Source organism: Talpa europaea, assembly GCF_964194135.1.
Source record: "Talpa europaea genome assembly, chromosome: 13".
NCBI classification, from domain to species: domain Eukaryota; kingdom Metazoa; phylum Chordata; class Mammalia; order Eulipotyphla; family Talpidae; genus Talpa; species Talpa europaea.
The window spans coordinates 33,545,916-33,558,425 of record NC_140080.1 but is presented as its reverse complement, the minus strand read 5'-3'; positions in this window follow the sequence as shown (position 1 = coordinate 33,558,425).

The window sequence follows — 12,510 nt, the reverse complement described above, 5'->3', positions numbered from 1 at the left end:
TTTTTGTATTAAACTTACCTGTTAAACACGATGTCTAGATCTCTTGCATGTACACTTCTCTTGAATTATTTTTCGTCTTAGTTATGGTTACATTTTCCTGTTTCTTGGCATGTCTAAAAAATTTCCATTGTATAGTTGACATTGTAGTATGGAATTTTGTCTTCCTTGAAGTACATCCTGTTATGTTCTCAAAGGCAAATAAATTGACTGGCAATCCAACAAAAAAAATAAAATAAAAATAAAAATAAAAATGGGCAGAGGATTCGAATAGATGTTTTTACAAAGAAGACATACAGAAGGCCAAGAGGTACATGAAAAGATGCTCAGTGTCACAATCAGGGAAATACAAATCAGAACACTGAGACATCACTTCACACCTGCTAGAATGGATATTATCAAAAAGATAAGAAATAACAAGTGTTGGTGAGGATGTGGAGAAAAGGGGGAACCACATGCACTATTGATAGGAAGGTAAATTGAGGCAGCCACTGGAGGTACCTCAGAAAATTAAAAATAGAAATATATCATTACATTTCTGGGAATTTATCAAAAAAAAACACAAAGCACTAATTTGAAAAGAGGTATGCACCCCATTTCACTGCGGCATTATTTATAATAGTCATGATACAGAAACAACCTACTTTGCCCTTGTCTATTTTATCAATGGATGAATGGATGAAGAGGTTATGGTGGGGCCTCCCCCGTGGCCCAGCGGTTGAGCGCGGGGTTGCAAAGCTACCCGCAGCCTCTGCAGCGCCCCTTCGATCCCCCGCTGCTCCCCGGCCACTGGAGGAGGGTCCCACATCGCGGGCAGACCTCTCCTGCCACCCGCTGCTCCCCTCAGCAGTGTACTTCGGTCCTTCTGCCTGCTCTGCTCCCCGCTCTGGCTCCGGTGAATTCTCTCACCCTCCCGTGCTTCTGACTGTACCCAGTGCTTGTATAAATAAATAAATAAATCTTTAAAAAAAAGAAAAGAAATTATGGTGTGTGTGTATATCTATATCATATATATGGATATGTATATATATATCTTTTTTATAATATCCATTCTAGCGGGTGTGAAGTGATGTCTCAGTGCTCTGATTTGCATTTCCCTGATTATGACACTGAGCATCTTTTCATGTGTATATATACATATATATGCATACACACACACACACAGTGGAATAGTGTTCAACAATAAAATGCAGTCTTGCCATTTGCAATATAGATAGACTGTGAGGTTATTATGTCAGACAAAGAAAAACAAATAGAGCATAGATTCATTTATATGTGGAATCTGAAAAACAAACCCCGAGCCCACAGTTACATAGAGCAGGTTGGTGGTTACCAGAATGCTGGGTGGGGGGCAGGCAAAACAGTTTAGGGAGGTAAAAAGGTACCAACTTCCAGTTATAAGTCATGGTGGAGAGAACGTAGAGCATGGGAGTAATACTGTAGTGCATATCTGAAAGTCATTAAGAGAATAGATCTTAAAAGTCCTCATCACAAGAAAAAAAATGTCATAACTATGTATGGGGATAGATGCTAACTAGACTTATTGGGGTAGTCATTTTGTAATAAAAGCAAATATTTAAATATTATGCTGTATACCTGAAACTAATAAATTTTTATATATCAATTATAACTCTATTTATTTATTTATTATTTATTATTTATTTATTTATTTATACAAGCACTGGGTACAGTCAGAAGCCCGGGAGGGTGAGAGAATTCACCAGAGCCAGAGCGGGTAGCAGAGCAGGCAGAAGGACCGAAGTACACTGCTGAGGGGAGCAGCGGGCAGCAGGAGAGGTCTGCGCGCCATGTGGGACCCTCCTCAGGTGGCCGGGGAGCAGCCGGGAATCGAACCGGCACTGCAGAGGCTGGGGGCAGCTTCACTGGTGCGCCACCGGGGAGGCCCAATTATAACTCAATTTTAAAAAAAGGAGAAAAAATTTCCCTCCCTTCTCCCCATTCCTTCCCCACTGTAAAGAAAGTGCAGTCATCAGTTTGCCTCTGACCTTGCTTGAAGGTTCTGTTGTACACCTGACTAGTGGGTCCTACCGGTTTTCTGCCTCTTTTTCAATCTACATTTTCCAATTGCAATTGGCTATTCAGGAAAGTCTCCATGGCAAGTGACTAAAATGTTATGCAGATTGCCTTAAGAAAAAGGGAGTGAGAATTTATTGGCTCATGAAACCGGAGGCGAACCTGAGCTTTAGACAGAACCGAATCCAAGCACCCCAGCATTGTAGCCTAAAATCACATCTCATGCTCTCTCAGCTCTCTTTTCTCCGCATTCTCAGGCAGCCCCTCCGAGAGGGTCAGAATTATATCCTCACCAACAAACAAAAACTCCCAACAAACAAAATATTTTATTCTTTCCCAGTAGTACTAAGAAAAACTCCCCATTGGAGTCTTAATGTTTGCAATGGCTTTGGATAACTTGATCTTCTCTGAACAGGTGAGTGTGCCCAAAGGCTGAGGCTGTGGCTCCTTCCATAGCTGCCTCTGGAGCTGGGGGTGAAGACAGCCTCTCCCAAAGTCCACAGCTCAGAGTAGAAGGAACAGCTTGCCCAGGAAAATTGAAATTTGGTTACCAAGACTAGGGAAAATGGAAGCCAAGCAAACAAAAGCACAGCTGACCCCTGCAGACTACTGATACCAAACCCACAACCTGGGAAGGTTCCAATAGGCACAAGTAACCTATTTCAACAGGCAAATCTTGAATTCACCTGGGAGTCAACTCACGTGTATTTCCAGGAAAGTTTCATCCAATGGGAGCACACCTCGGCCCTTAGAGGTGGAGCCTCATTGACGCTGGCTAGAAACTGCCATTGGTTTTACCTAAGTGCACTCTCCTCGCTGGAGTATTACTTCTGAGGCAAGTGCTTCAGGGAGCACTTAATGCCTTAAATGTGTTTGTACAGCACCTTGAGTTCTCGAGAGGCAGCACACAAATGTGTGCGTTTTTAATTGTGACTTTTTGAAGCACTGGTTCCTGAAGTGGTCTGGCATTCAGAAAATGATATTAGAAACCCAGCCCTGGAGGAGAACATATTTTTCTCTAAGCTGTGACTCAGCTAAGTAAAGGCAATGAAGTTCCCACCAACTCTGGAGACTCTACCCGCATTTTGATATTTTGCAGGAATAAAGAAAAAAATCACCACAAACTGGAAATCAGCAGCCTATAAGTCCATTTGCATTTATATTTATCAAATGGACAAATACTCATTTAGCACATATCATGAAAATAAGATTCAGGGAAAACATTAAATTCTCAAATTCATTCAGCACATATATTGTTTACCCAGTGCCAGGGACTGTACTAGGCTCCGGGCATGTAGGAATAAACAAAAGAGATTTTTTTAAATCCTGGTTTACATGAAGCTTACCTCCCCATAGTCCATTTGTATACCATCTTCGAATCTCCTGTGTCATTCACAGGAAATAGTCCTAAACACCTGCAATCACACAGGGCAATTCCTAGGGAATGCTCTCTCTGGGTTAGGCTTTCTGCCAGTGCTCTGCACACATTTCATTATTCTCTTCTTCCTGGGGATTAAAAACAGTCTTCAGAGAAATACAGACACCTGTTCAAGGAGCAACGGGAAGTAAGTGGTGAAGTGGTGGGGTCAAGACCAAAATCCTATCTCCGCAGCTGCTTTTAACTTTTGGCCCTTCCTTAGGGTATGAATGGGGGCAATAGGGAGTGGTGGGGATTATGGCAAACTGGAGAACAAACTCTATGCAAAGGGTGGAACTGTTATTAAACTCCACTCACTTATCACAGGGGAATGTGGCCACTGCGGCCAGATTTTCTAATTATTCAAGAGAAGCCAGTAATCAAGATTTTGATGTGATAACCCATTCTTAAAACATTGTAAAGGCCAAACACAATCTGGGCATGGCTCAGGTCACAGTCCTGCACCTCTGTAGAGGTTATACTGTGTCCAGGAGGGTCCTGGAAGGCAGCAGTCCAGATAACAACCCTGAGACCCAAATATGACTAGGACACTGCAAATTCAGCTCCTTGCACTAAGAATTTCTCCGGTTGATAGTATAAGGCTAAAGTAGAAAACCAGTGCCCATGTTTACCAAAACCCCAAAATCTTTAATGAACAGTAACGGCAAGGGAGAAGCTGGAGCATTCCAACCTCCCCTAGCGTGGAGAAGGTTGGTATAGAACCATCTTAGGCTGGGCTGACAGGCCAAGCTTATCTGAAAGGGAAAATTTAACTCAGGGCGGGCTTCGTGTTACATCTGAGGTCCTAATAATGATCATTATGTTGTCAGCGCACAGAATGTGGTTCAAAATAATTCTCCTCCTAAAAGTCACATTCTGCTTGCTTCCTGGCCCTTCCTTGCCTCCTCTGCCCCAAGGCCTCCCACGCCGCACAAGCCTTTCCTCTCCCCCACCCCACCGGCCAAGGATGGCAGCCACAGGACACATGGAGGCCTCCTCTCTGGGGTGGCCGGGGCGGGGCCTGGAGCTCGTCCTCTGGTGGTGGCAGGGACTCTTCCCGTTCTGGCCTTCGGAGGAAGGGAGGGGCCTCAAAGAGCTTCCACGTTTAAAAAACATGTGCAGCATCCAAAGACTGAAACTCTGCAAGACAATAGTTTGACTTTAAAAGCGTAAAGGAATTCCCATCTTCCGGATCTTAACAGGATCAGAAAACCTCTGTTTACTACGAGGATTGTTTCAGAAAGGGAAGTGAAATCTGGCACATGAAAATCCCATTTCTATCTGCTCTCCAGATAGTAACTCTGCAGCCATATGCCATGCGTATTTCATCAGAGCAAAACAGTACTCCAGTGCACTGGGGACAGATTTGCTGCTGTTGCTGCTGCCGCCTCCACCACCTCCTGTTGCCTGGAGAAAGCTGAGGGAGGCATGGGGCACTGCTCTGAGAGCCTGAGATCAGACAAGTGCTCCTGGCTGGGACCCTACAACCTGGTTGGCACCATGAGACTCTGAATCACAGCTCCTGGGGGCCATGGGAGACTTCTCTTCAGAGAACACACAGAGGGAAGGACTTAGGTACCTTCAGAAAGGGAAGGATCAGTGGATTCTCCCCACTTCCGTGGCTTGGAAGATCATTTAAGATTGATAGTGACTGGGGCCTCCCTGGTGGTGCAGCGGGTTGAGCGCTGGGGATAGAACCGGTGCCGCAGAGGCTGCAGGCAGCTTCGCAACCCAGCGGTCAACCGCTGTGCCACCAGGGAGGCCTGCATTTTACTTTTTTTAATTTTTAAAATTTTATATTTTTACATCATTTTTCATGTTTGCACAATGTATGTATTTTCATCTTTGTTATAATCCCCATGCAATTCCCACCCTCCTTGTTTTGATCCTACTCCCTTACCCCCACCCCCCAGAGTGTGTCTCTGATTTATAGTTGCTTGTGGATTTTGATTTTTACTTTATTATAATTAACCTTTTTCCTGGTCCCTTATTTAGGTTTTCTAAATTCCTGCTATGAGTGAGACCATCTGGTATTTTTCTATTTCTTTCTGGCTTATTTTGCTGGGCATGATCCCTTCTAGCTCCATCCATGTTGCAAATTGTGTGAGTTTATCTTTTTTGATTGCTGAGTAATATTCCATTGTGTATATGAACCATATCTTCTTGATCCAGTCATCTATTTTTGGGCATTTGGGTTGTCTCTATAGCTTACCTATTGTAAATAGGGCTGCTGTAAACATAGGGGTGCAGGTGCCCTTTTGAATTAATGTTTCTGTGTCCTTTGGCTAAATATCTAGGAGTGGAATTGCTGGATCATATGGAAACTTCATCTTTAGCAGGTTGAGGAATCTCCACACAGCTTTCCATAGTTGAACTAGTTTGCACTCCCACCAGCAGTGCAGGAGAGTTCCTTTTTCTCCACATCCTCGCCATCATTTGTTGTTGCTAGTTTTTTTTAATATGTGCCATTCTCACTGGTGTAAGATGGTATCTCATTGTAATTTTGATTTGCATTTCCCTGATTACAAGTGATGTTCAACATTTTTTCATATGCCTGTTGGCCATTTGAATTTCCTCTTTGGTGAAGTTTCTTTTTAGTTCTTCTGCCCATTTTTTGAGTGGATTATTTACTTTGTTTCTGTTGAGTCTCATCAGCTCTTTGTAGATTTTTGTGATCAGTCCTTTATCATTAGTGTTGTGTGCGAAAATTTTCTCCCACTCGGTGGGGTTTCTCTTTGTTTTGGTTACTGTCTCTTTTGCTATATGTAGCTCTTTAATTTGATATAGTCCCATCTGTTTATCTCTGCTTTCACTATCACTGCTTTGGGTGATGTGTCTTTAAAAACGTTACTGAGGTGCATGTCATGTAGTGTTTTGCCTATATTTCCTTCTATATATTTTATGGTTTCAGGTCTTATGTCTAGTTCTTTAATCCATTTTGAGTTGGTTTTTGTGCATGGTGTGAGGTAGTAGTCAAGCTTCATTCTTTTGCATGTAGCAACCCAGTTTTCCCAGCACCATTTATTGAACAAACTTTCTTTGCTCCATTGCATATTCTTTGCTCCTTTGTCAAAGATTAGTTGACTGTAAATCTGTGGGTTTATTTCTGGATTTTCTATTAGGTTCCATTGGTCCATGTGTCTGTTCTTGTTTCAATACCATGTAGTTTTGATTATTATGGCTTTGTAGTATAGTTTGAAGTCTGGGAGTGTGATACCTCCATTCCCTTCTCTCTTTTTTTTTCCAGGAAACCTTTGGCTATTTGGCTTTTTGGTGGCTCCTTATGAATTTCATCAATATTTGTTCTATTTCTTTGAAGAATGTCATTGAAATTTTTATTGGAATAGCATTGAATCTGTAAATTGCTTTTGGTAGGATGGCCATTTTGATAATGTTAATTCTTCCAATCCATGAGCAGGGGATGTTTTTCCATTTCTTTGTGTCTTCTTCTATTTCTTTTAACAGTGTTTTATAGTTTTATTTGTATAGTTCCTTTACCTCTTTTGTTAGGTTTATTCCCAAGTATTTGATTTTTTTTGTTTGTTTCAATAATAAAAGGGATGGCTTTCTTGATTTCTTCTTCTTTGGATTTATTGTTTCTGCATCTCTTTTGCCTTGAGATCAGGCCTACTTCAGTCAGCCCGTGAGTGTGTGCCCGCCTGCCGCCTGCCACAGGCCCCAGAGAAGCCAGACTGGTGCAGCTGTGACTCTGGTCACAGTGTTGTAGAGCAACCCCGATACAAAACGGGGTGCCTGACTGTGGGTCCTCACCCACGCGCTTAAAAGGACTTATCAATGCTCTACTGCAGGCACACACGAAAGGTTAATAAAAGGTTTATTTACAAAGGGAAGGGGAAATGAGGAAATGTACAGCTCTGGGAGAAAAGTGGGAGACAAAGTTTTAAATGAGTCCTACCCGATCCGCCGATCAGGAATCCCAAAATGGCGCTCTGAGAGCTGGCCGCCAGCCAGGAGCGGTGAAGCCAGGAGGCGAGCGATCGCGAGCCAGAGAGCCCAAGGCCCACGTGTTTGGTTTTTTTATATCCAACCTGGCTGCCCAACTCCACCCTCAGGTCCCAGCCACCCTCCCCTTGGTGGTGATGGGATTTGTCTTCCCCAATGTCCTGATGGCTTTAGTCTGGAGTGGGGGTGGAGTCCACAAAGCCTGTATGAGATTATCTCAGGACATCCTTTCCCCCTAACAACAGCAAGGTGGGAGAAGCACTTCTTGCACATGCAGACACCTGGGCTCCATCCTACACCCACTGCTGCTGAATCACTAGGGTCCAGGGACAAGGGCGGTGAGGCCTAACCAGTCCTCTGAGGGAGCAGAAGCACATAAAAGTTAGCATTTATGATTGGCTGGTGCCTCTAGCACTGTAGACCTTTCCTTTCACCTGTTTCTCCTCCCATATCCTGCTTACCTGAGCTATTATCCCCCAGGGGCAGGGGGTGGGCCCAGTCACCTCTTATCGGGGTTTAGCCCATTTCCCCCACACTCTGTTCATGCCTTCCCCATTACTGCACACCACAGCTTGGGGTCTTGCCACCACCTGCCTGATCCGGAGGTCTTAATCTGAAATGTAAGCCCTGACTTAATGTTCTCTAGGGGTTCCCATCCCCTGCAGAATCCAGTGTGAAAAGGCATTCCAGCGTGATGATGCAAGGGGTTAAGTTTTAGCACTTAACCTTAAGCACAGTTAAGTCACGCAGCCACTGCAGCACGAGTTCAATCCCAGGCAAGGGAGCTACCCACATGGCGCAGCAGATCTCTCCTATCTCCCCCGCTGCTCCCCTCAGCAGTGTATCTCAGCGGTGTCTTTCAGTAGATCCACCTGTTCTTTTTATTTTTTTTTTAAGATTATTTATTGGGGGCTTCCCTGGTGGCGCAGGTAGTTAAGCGCAGTGATATGAAGTCGGTTCGATCCCCGCCAGCGGCGGAGCAACCCACATTTCGCGGCAGACCTCTCCTGCCTCACCCACTGCTCCCCTCAGCAGTGTATTTCAGTCAGTCTGCCTGTTCTGTTACCCGCTCTGTCTCTGGTGAATCCTCTCACCCCCCGCAACTCTGGCCTATACCCCAGCTCTTGTGTGCATAAATAAATATTTTTTTAAGATTTATTTTATTTATATGAGAACAGGGGTACAGGCCAGATGTGCGGGAGGATGAGAGGATTCACCAGAGACAGAGGGGGAACAGAACAGGCAGACTGACTGAAATACACTGCTGAGGGGAGTAGCAGTGAGACAGGAAAGGTCTGTGGGTAGCTCCCTGGATCAAACCAGTGCTGCAGAGGCTGCAGATAGCTTCAGAGTGCTGTGCTTAACCTCTTGAACCACCAGGGAGGCCCAGATCTGCCTGTTCTGCTCACCACTCTCTCTGGTGAATCCTCACTCCTGTCCCACCCCCGCACCTCTGGTCTACACCCCTGCTCTTGAATGCATAAATAAATAAATAAATCTTAAATAAAATAAATATTTTAAAAAAATGTTAAAAAAAGGAAAAGGCATTCTGATCCTCCCTCTCCAGCCTCAGGCCACCTGCCACATCTCCTCCTTCAGGGAAAACTCCAACTAGATTTACATTAGGCTCAGGTCTTTGACTGTTCCACAGGGTTGCTTGTCTCTGGGCTCAATAGAGACACAATACCTCCCATTGGATTACCCATTCTTCGCTGCTACTCTTCCTTCAAATCTCGATGAAAATGTCACCTCCTCTGGGAAGCCTTCCCAGATATTCACAGGTAGCACTAACTACTATCCTCTATCCCTGTACACTTCCCAAATACATCACTGTGACCCTGAATGTCTTTCTTTGCTTAAGTGTTTCTGCCCCACTAAACCATGAGGGATTTACATTTTATTCATTTCACATTCCAAACCTTTATCAGGGCTGATAAAGTCCTGCAAAACATGGCCCCCACCCACCTCTCCACCCTGTCTTGTACCACTATCTGCTCCACCCAGTTCACCTAGTCACATTAGCCTTCAGACACTCCCAAGATCACTGAACTCCTTCCTGATTCTGGGTCTTTGCTCCTGCAGTGATTTTTTGCCAGAATGCTCTCTCCTAGATCTTTCTGCGTCTGGTCCCTCTTGACATTCAGATTTCTGCTCAAATGTCTTGAAGAGTCCTTTCCTGGCCAACCAATCAAAAGTAATTTTCCTTTACCATGAGTCTCTCATAATGCCATATTTTCTCCCCTCTGTAGCACTAATCACAAGATTATCAAGTTACTTTAAAATCAACCTTACTAAGGTCTAATTTGTGTACCATAAAAAGCATCTACTTAAGGTGCAGAGTTAGATGAGTTTTGACAAATACCGTGTATCCACCACTCAAGATAGAGAATAGTTCAGAACCTGTAAAATTTTCCTGTGACTTCTTTCAAGCCAATATCCCCCTTCCATGATCAACCCAAGTCAATAACTGCTCTACTGTCTGTTCCCATAGCTTAGTTTTGCTTGTTCTAGAACTTCATTTAAATGTTATCACACAGAATGTACTCTTCTGTCTGGCTTCTCTTAGCATAATGCTTTGGGGGTTCATTCAGGGTGTAGCTTTTGTAAGTAGCTGTTTCTTTTTGCTGGGGAGTAAACTATTATAAGGATACCACTGTCTATTTGCCTGTTGATGGACATCTAAAGTGTTCCAATTTGGGGTTATTATGAATAAAACCGCTCTGACAATTCACAGGCAAGTCTTTATGTGGACACACACTTTTATTTTTTGAGATAAATACCTATCATGGGGAGAGCCGGGCACACGGTAAGTGTATGTTTCACCTTATAAAATACTGCAAAATTTTTTCAAAAGTGTATTTCCATTTCACACTCCTGCTGGCAATGTAGGAGAGCTCCAGTTGCTCCACATCCTCACCCACACAAGATTCTTTGGACTTTGAGCCATCTTAACAGGTGTATGTGCTTCCTCATTATGGTTTTAATTTACATTTCCCTTACAGTTCAATGACTTATGACAGCATTTTATGTGCTTATTGGACATCTGCTTATCTTCTCTTTGAAATATATGTTAAAATCTTTTGCTCATATTTTCATTTGGCTATTTGTCTTGTTGAGTTATAATGTCTTCACATGTTCTAGATACAAATTCTCTGTCAAAAGACATAGTGCAAAATGTTCTTCTAGCCCATGATTTACTTTTCATGTTAATGCTGTCTTTGTCCCCCTTTTATGAGGGACTTTGCCTACTCCCAAAGTCATGAAGATGTTCTAAATTTTCTTCTAGAAGTTTTATACATATATATTTTTATTTATTTCTAAGATTTATTTTATTTATTTATGCATACAAGAGTGGGGTGTAGGCTAGAGGTGCAGGGGGGATGAGAGGATTCACCAGAGACATAGTTGGGGACAGAACAGGAGGATTGACTGAAATACACTGCTGAGCGGAGCAGAGTGTGAGACAGGAGAGGTCTGTTGTGACATGTGAGTAGCATCCTGGCCAGGGATCCAACTCTTGCTGCAGTGGCTGCCCATAGCTTCAGCGTGCTGAGATTTAAGCCCTTGCGCCACCAGGGAGGCCCACATACATATTTTTTAACTTAGTTCTTTGATCCATTTCAAATCTGTTGTGAAGTAGGGGTTAAGATTCATTGTTCTCTATAGTGATCTTCAGTTACTCTAGCACCATGTATTGAAAAGTCTATCTCTTCACCTGTAGATATTTAAATTTTGTTGCCTTTTATTTATTATCTGTCTTTCCCACTAGACCATGAACTCCATAGGTTTGTCCTAATTTAATCTGGGCTCTTTTCCATCTCTGCTATCTCCTTGCAGGTAGAGAAAGCAGAAAAAGGGCTCATTTGCAAGTGAATTCCAGAAAGGTGTGGGAAGGGGAAGCAGGAGGAAGGGAGAAAGTTGGTATGTCACGGGCTGGTCACTACTGGCCTCTGGGGCTCCATCTGGGAGGGATCTGCTGAAGAGCAGCATAGAGTACACCCCAGAATAGCCCACGGGCCTCAAAGAAGGGAGCACACACTTACCAACACCAGTCCTATGGGTCAGGAATGCCCCAGAGGGTTGAACTTCCTTCAACTTAACGGCTGGGTGCCTGAGTGCAAACAGAAGTGAAGCCATGGGCAGAAGGTGAGAGCCATGGGGAGCAGGTACGCCAAGGGGTCCCAGCGGCTCCCAGCTGGTTGCCATTGTGATAGCTGAGGAGAAGGTGGGCCAGAGGGATGAGGGGAGGGTCACAAGAGGTTTCTAATACATACTCTTTCAACAAATATTTATCGAGAAGTTTCCTCATGCCAAGCACCACGTTAAGCTAATATCTGCCCTTATGGGGGAGACAGGCAGTCACAAGGTGGTAATTGCCATAATATTCTATCAAGCAGAGATGAGTGCTATGAAGAAAAATGAGACAAGGGAGGACTGTGAAGCGAGCAGAGGGCTGGGGCTCACACTGACTTTCTGAGAAACTGACATCAGACAGATGTGAGTCATGTGGACACTGAGGGCTAGAACATTCCAGAAAGAAGGACCTGCAAGTGAAAAGCCCTGAGGGACCAGTAAGCTTGGGATATTAGAGAAATAAGGAGGGGCTGTGGCTGGATGCCAGGTAGTGGCAGAATCAGAGGAGGTCAGGAGAAAGGTTCTTCACCTCAGAAATGAAAACAAATTCTATTCTGAATGTGATGGGAACCCCTGGAGGACTTTAAGGAGAGTTGTACCTTGGTCTTGTTTATGTTCTAAACGTCAAGTGGGATCACAGTGCATGTGTTAGAATGGCTAAAATGTTTTTCCAAAATGGCAATGCCAAGTGCTGGCAGGGTGCCGAATCGACACTGTCAGAGTTTACTTTCAAGTGGTCGGGCAAATATGTGCCTGTGTATATATGTTATATTAAAATATGGCAAAACGTAAAGAATGATTGACTCCTGGTAATAGGTTTAGAGGTACTCACCATATTATTCCTTTAACTTTTTTTAATGTTGTATTTGAAAATCTTCAGAATAAAAAGGTGAAAGAAAGAAAAAGCCATGTTCCACCAATACGTACAGGGATATGGCTGGATCGCAAAAGCATCCTGTTAAGAG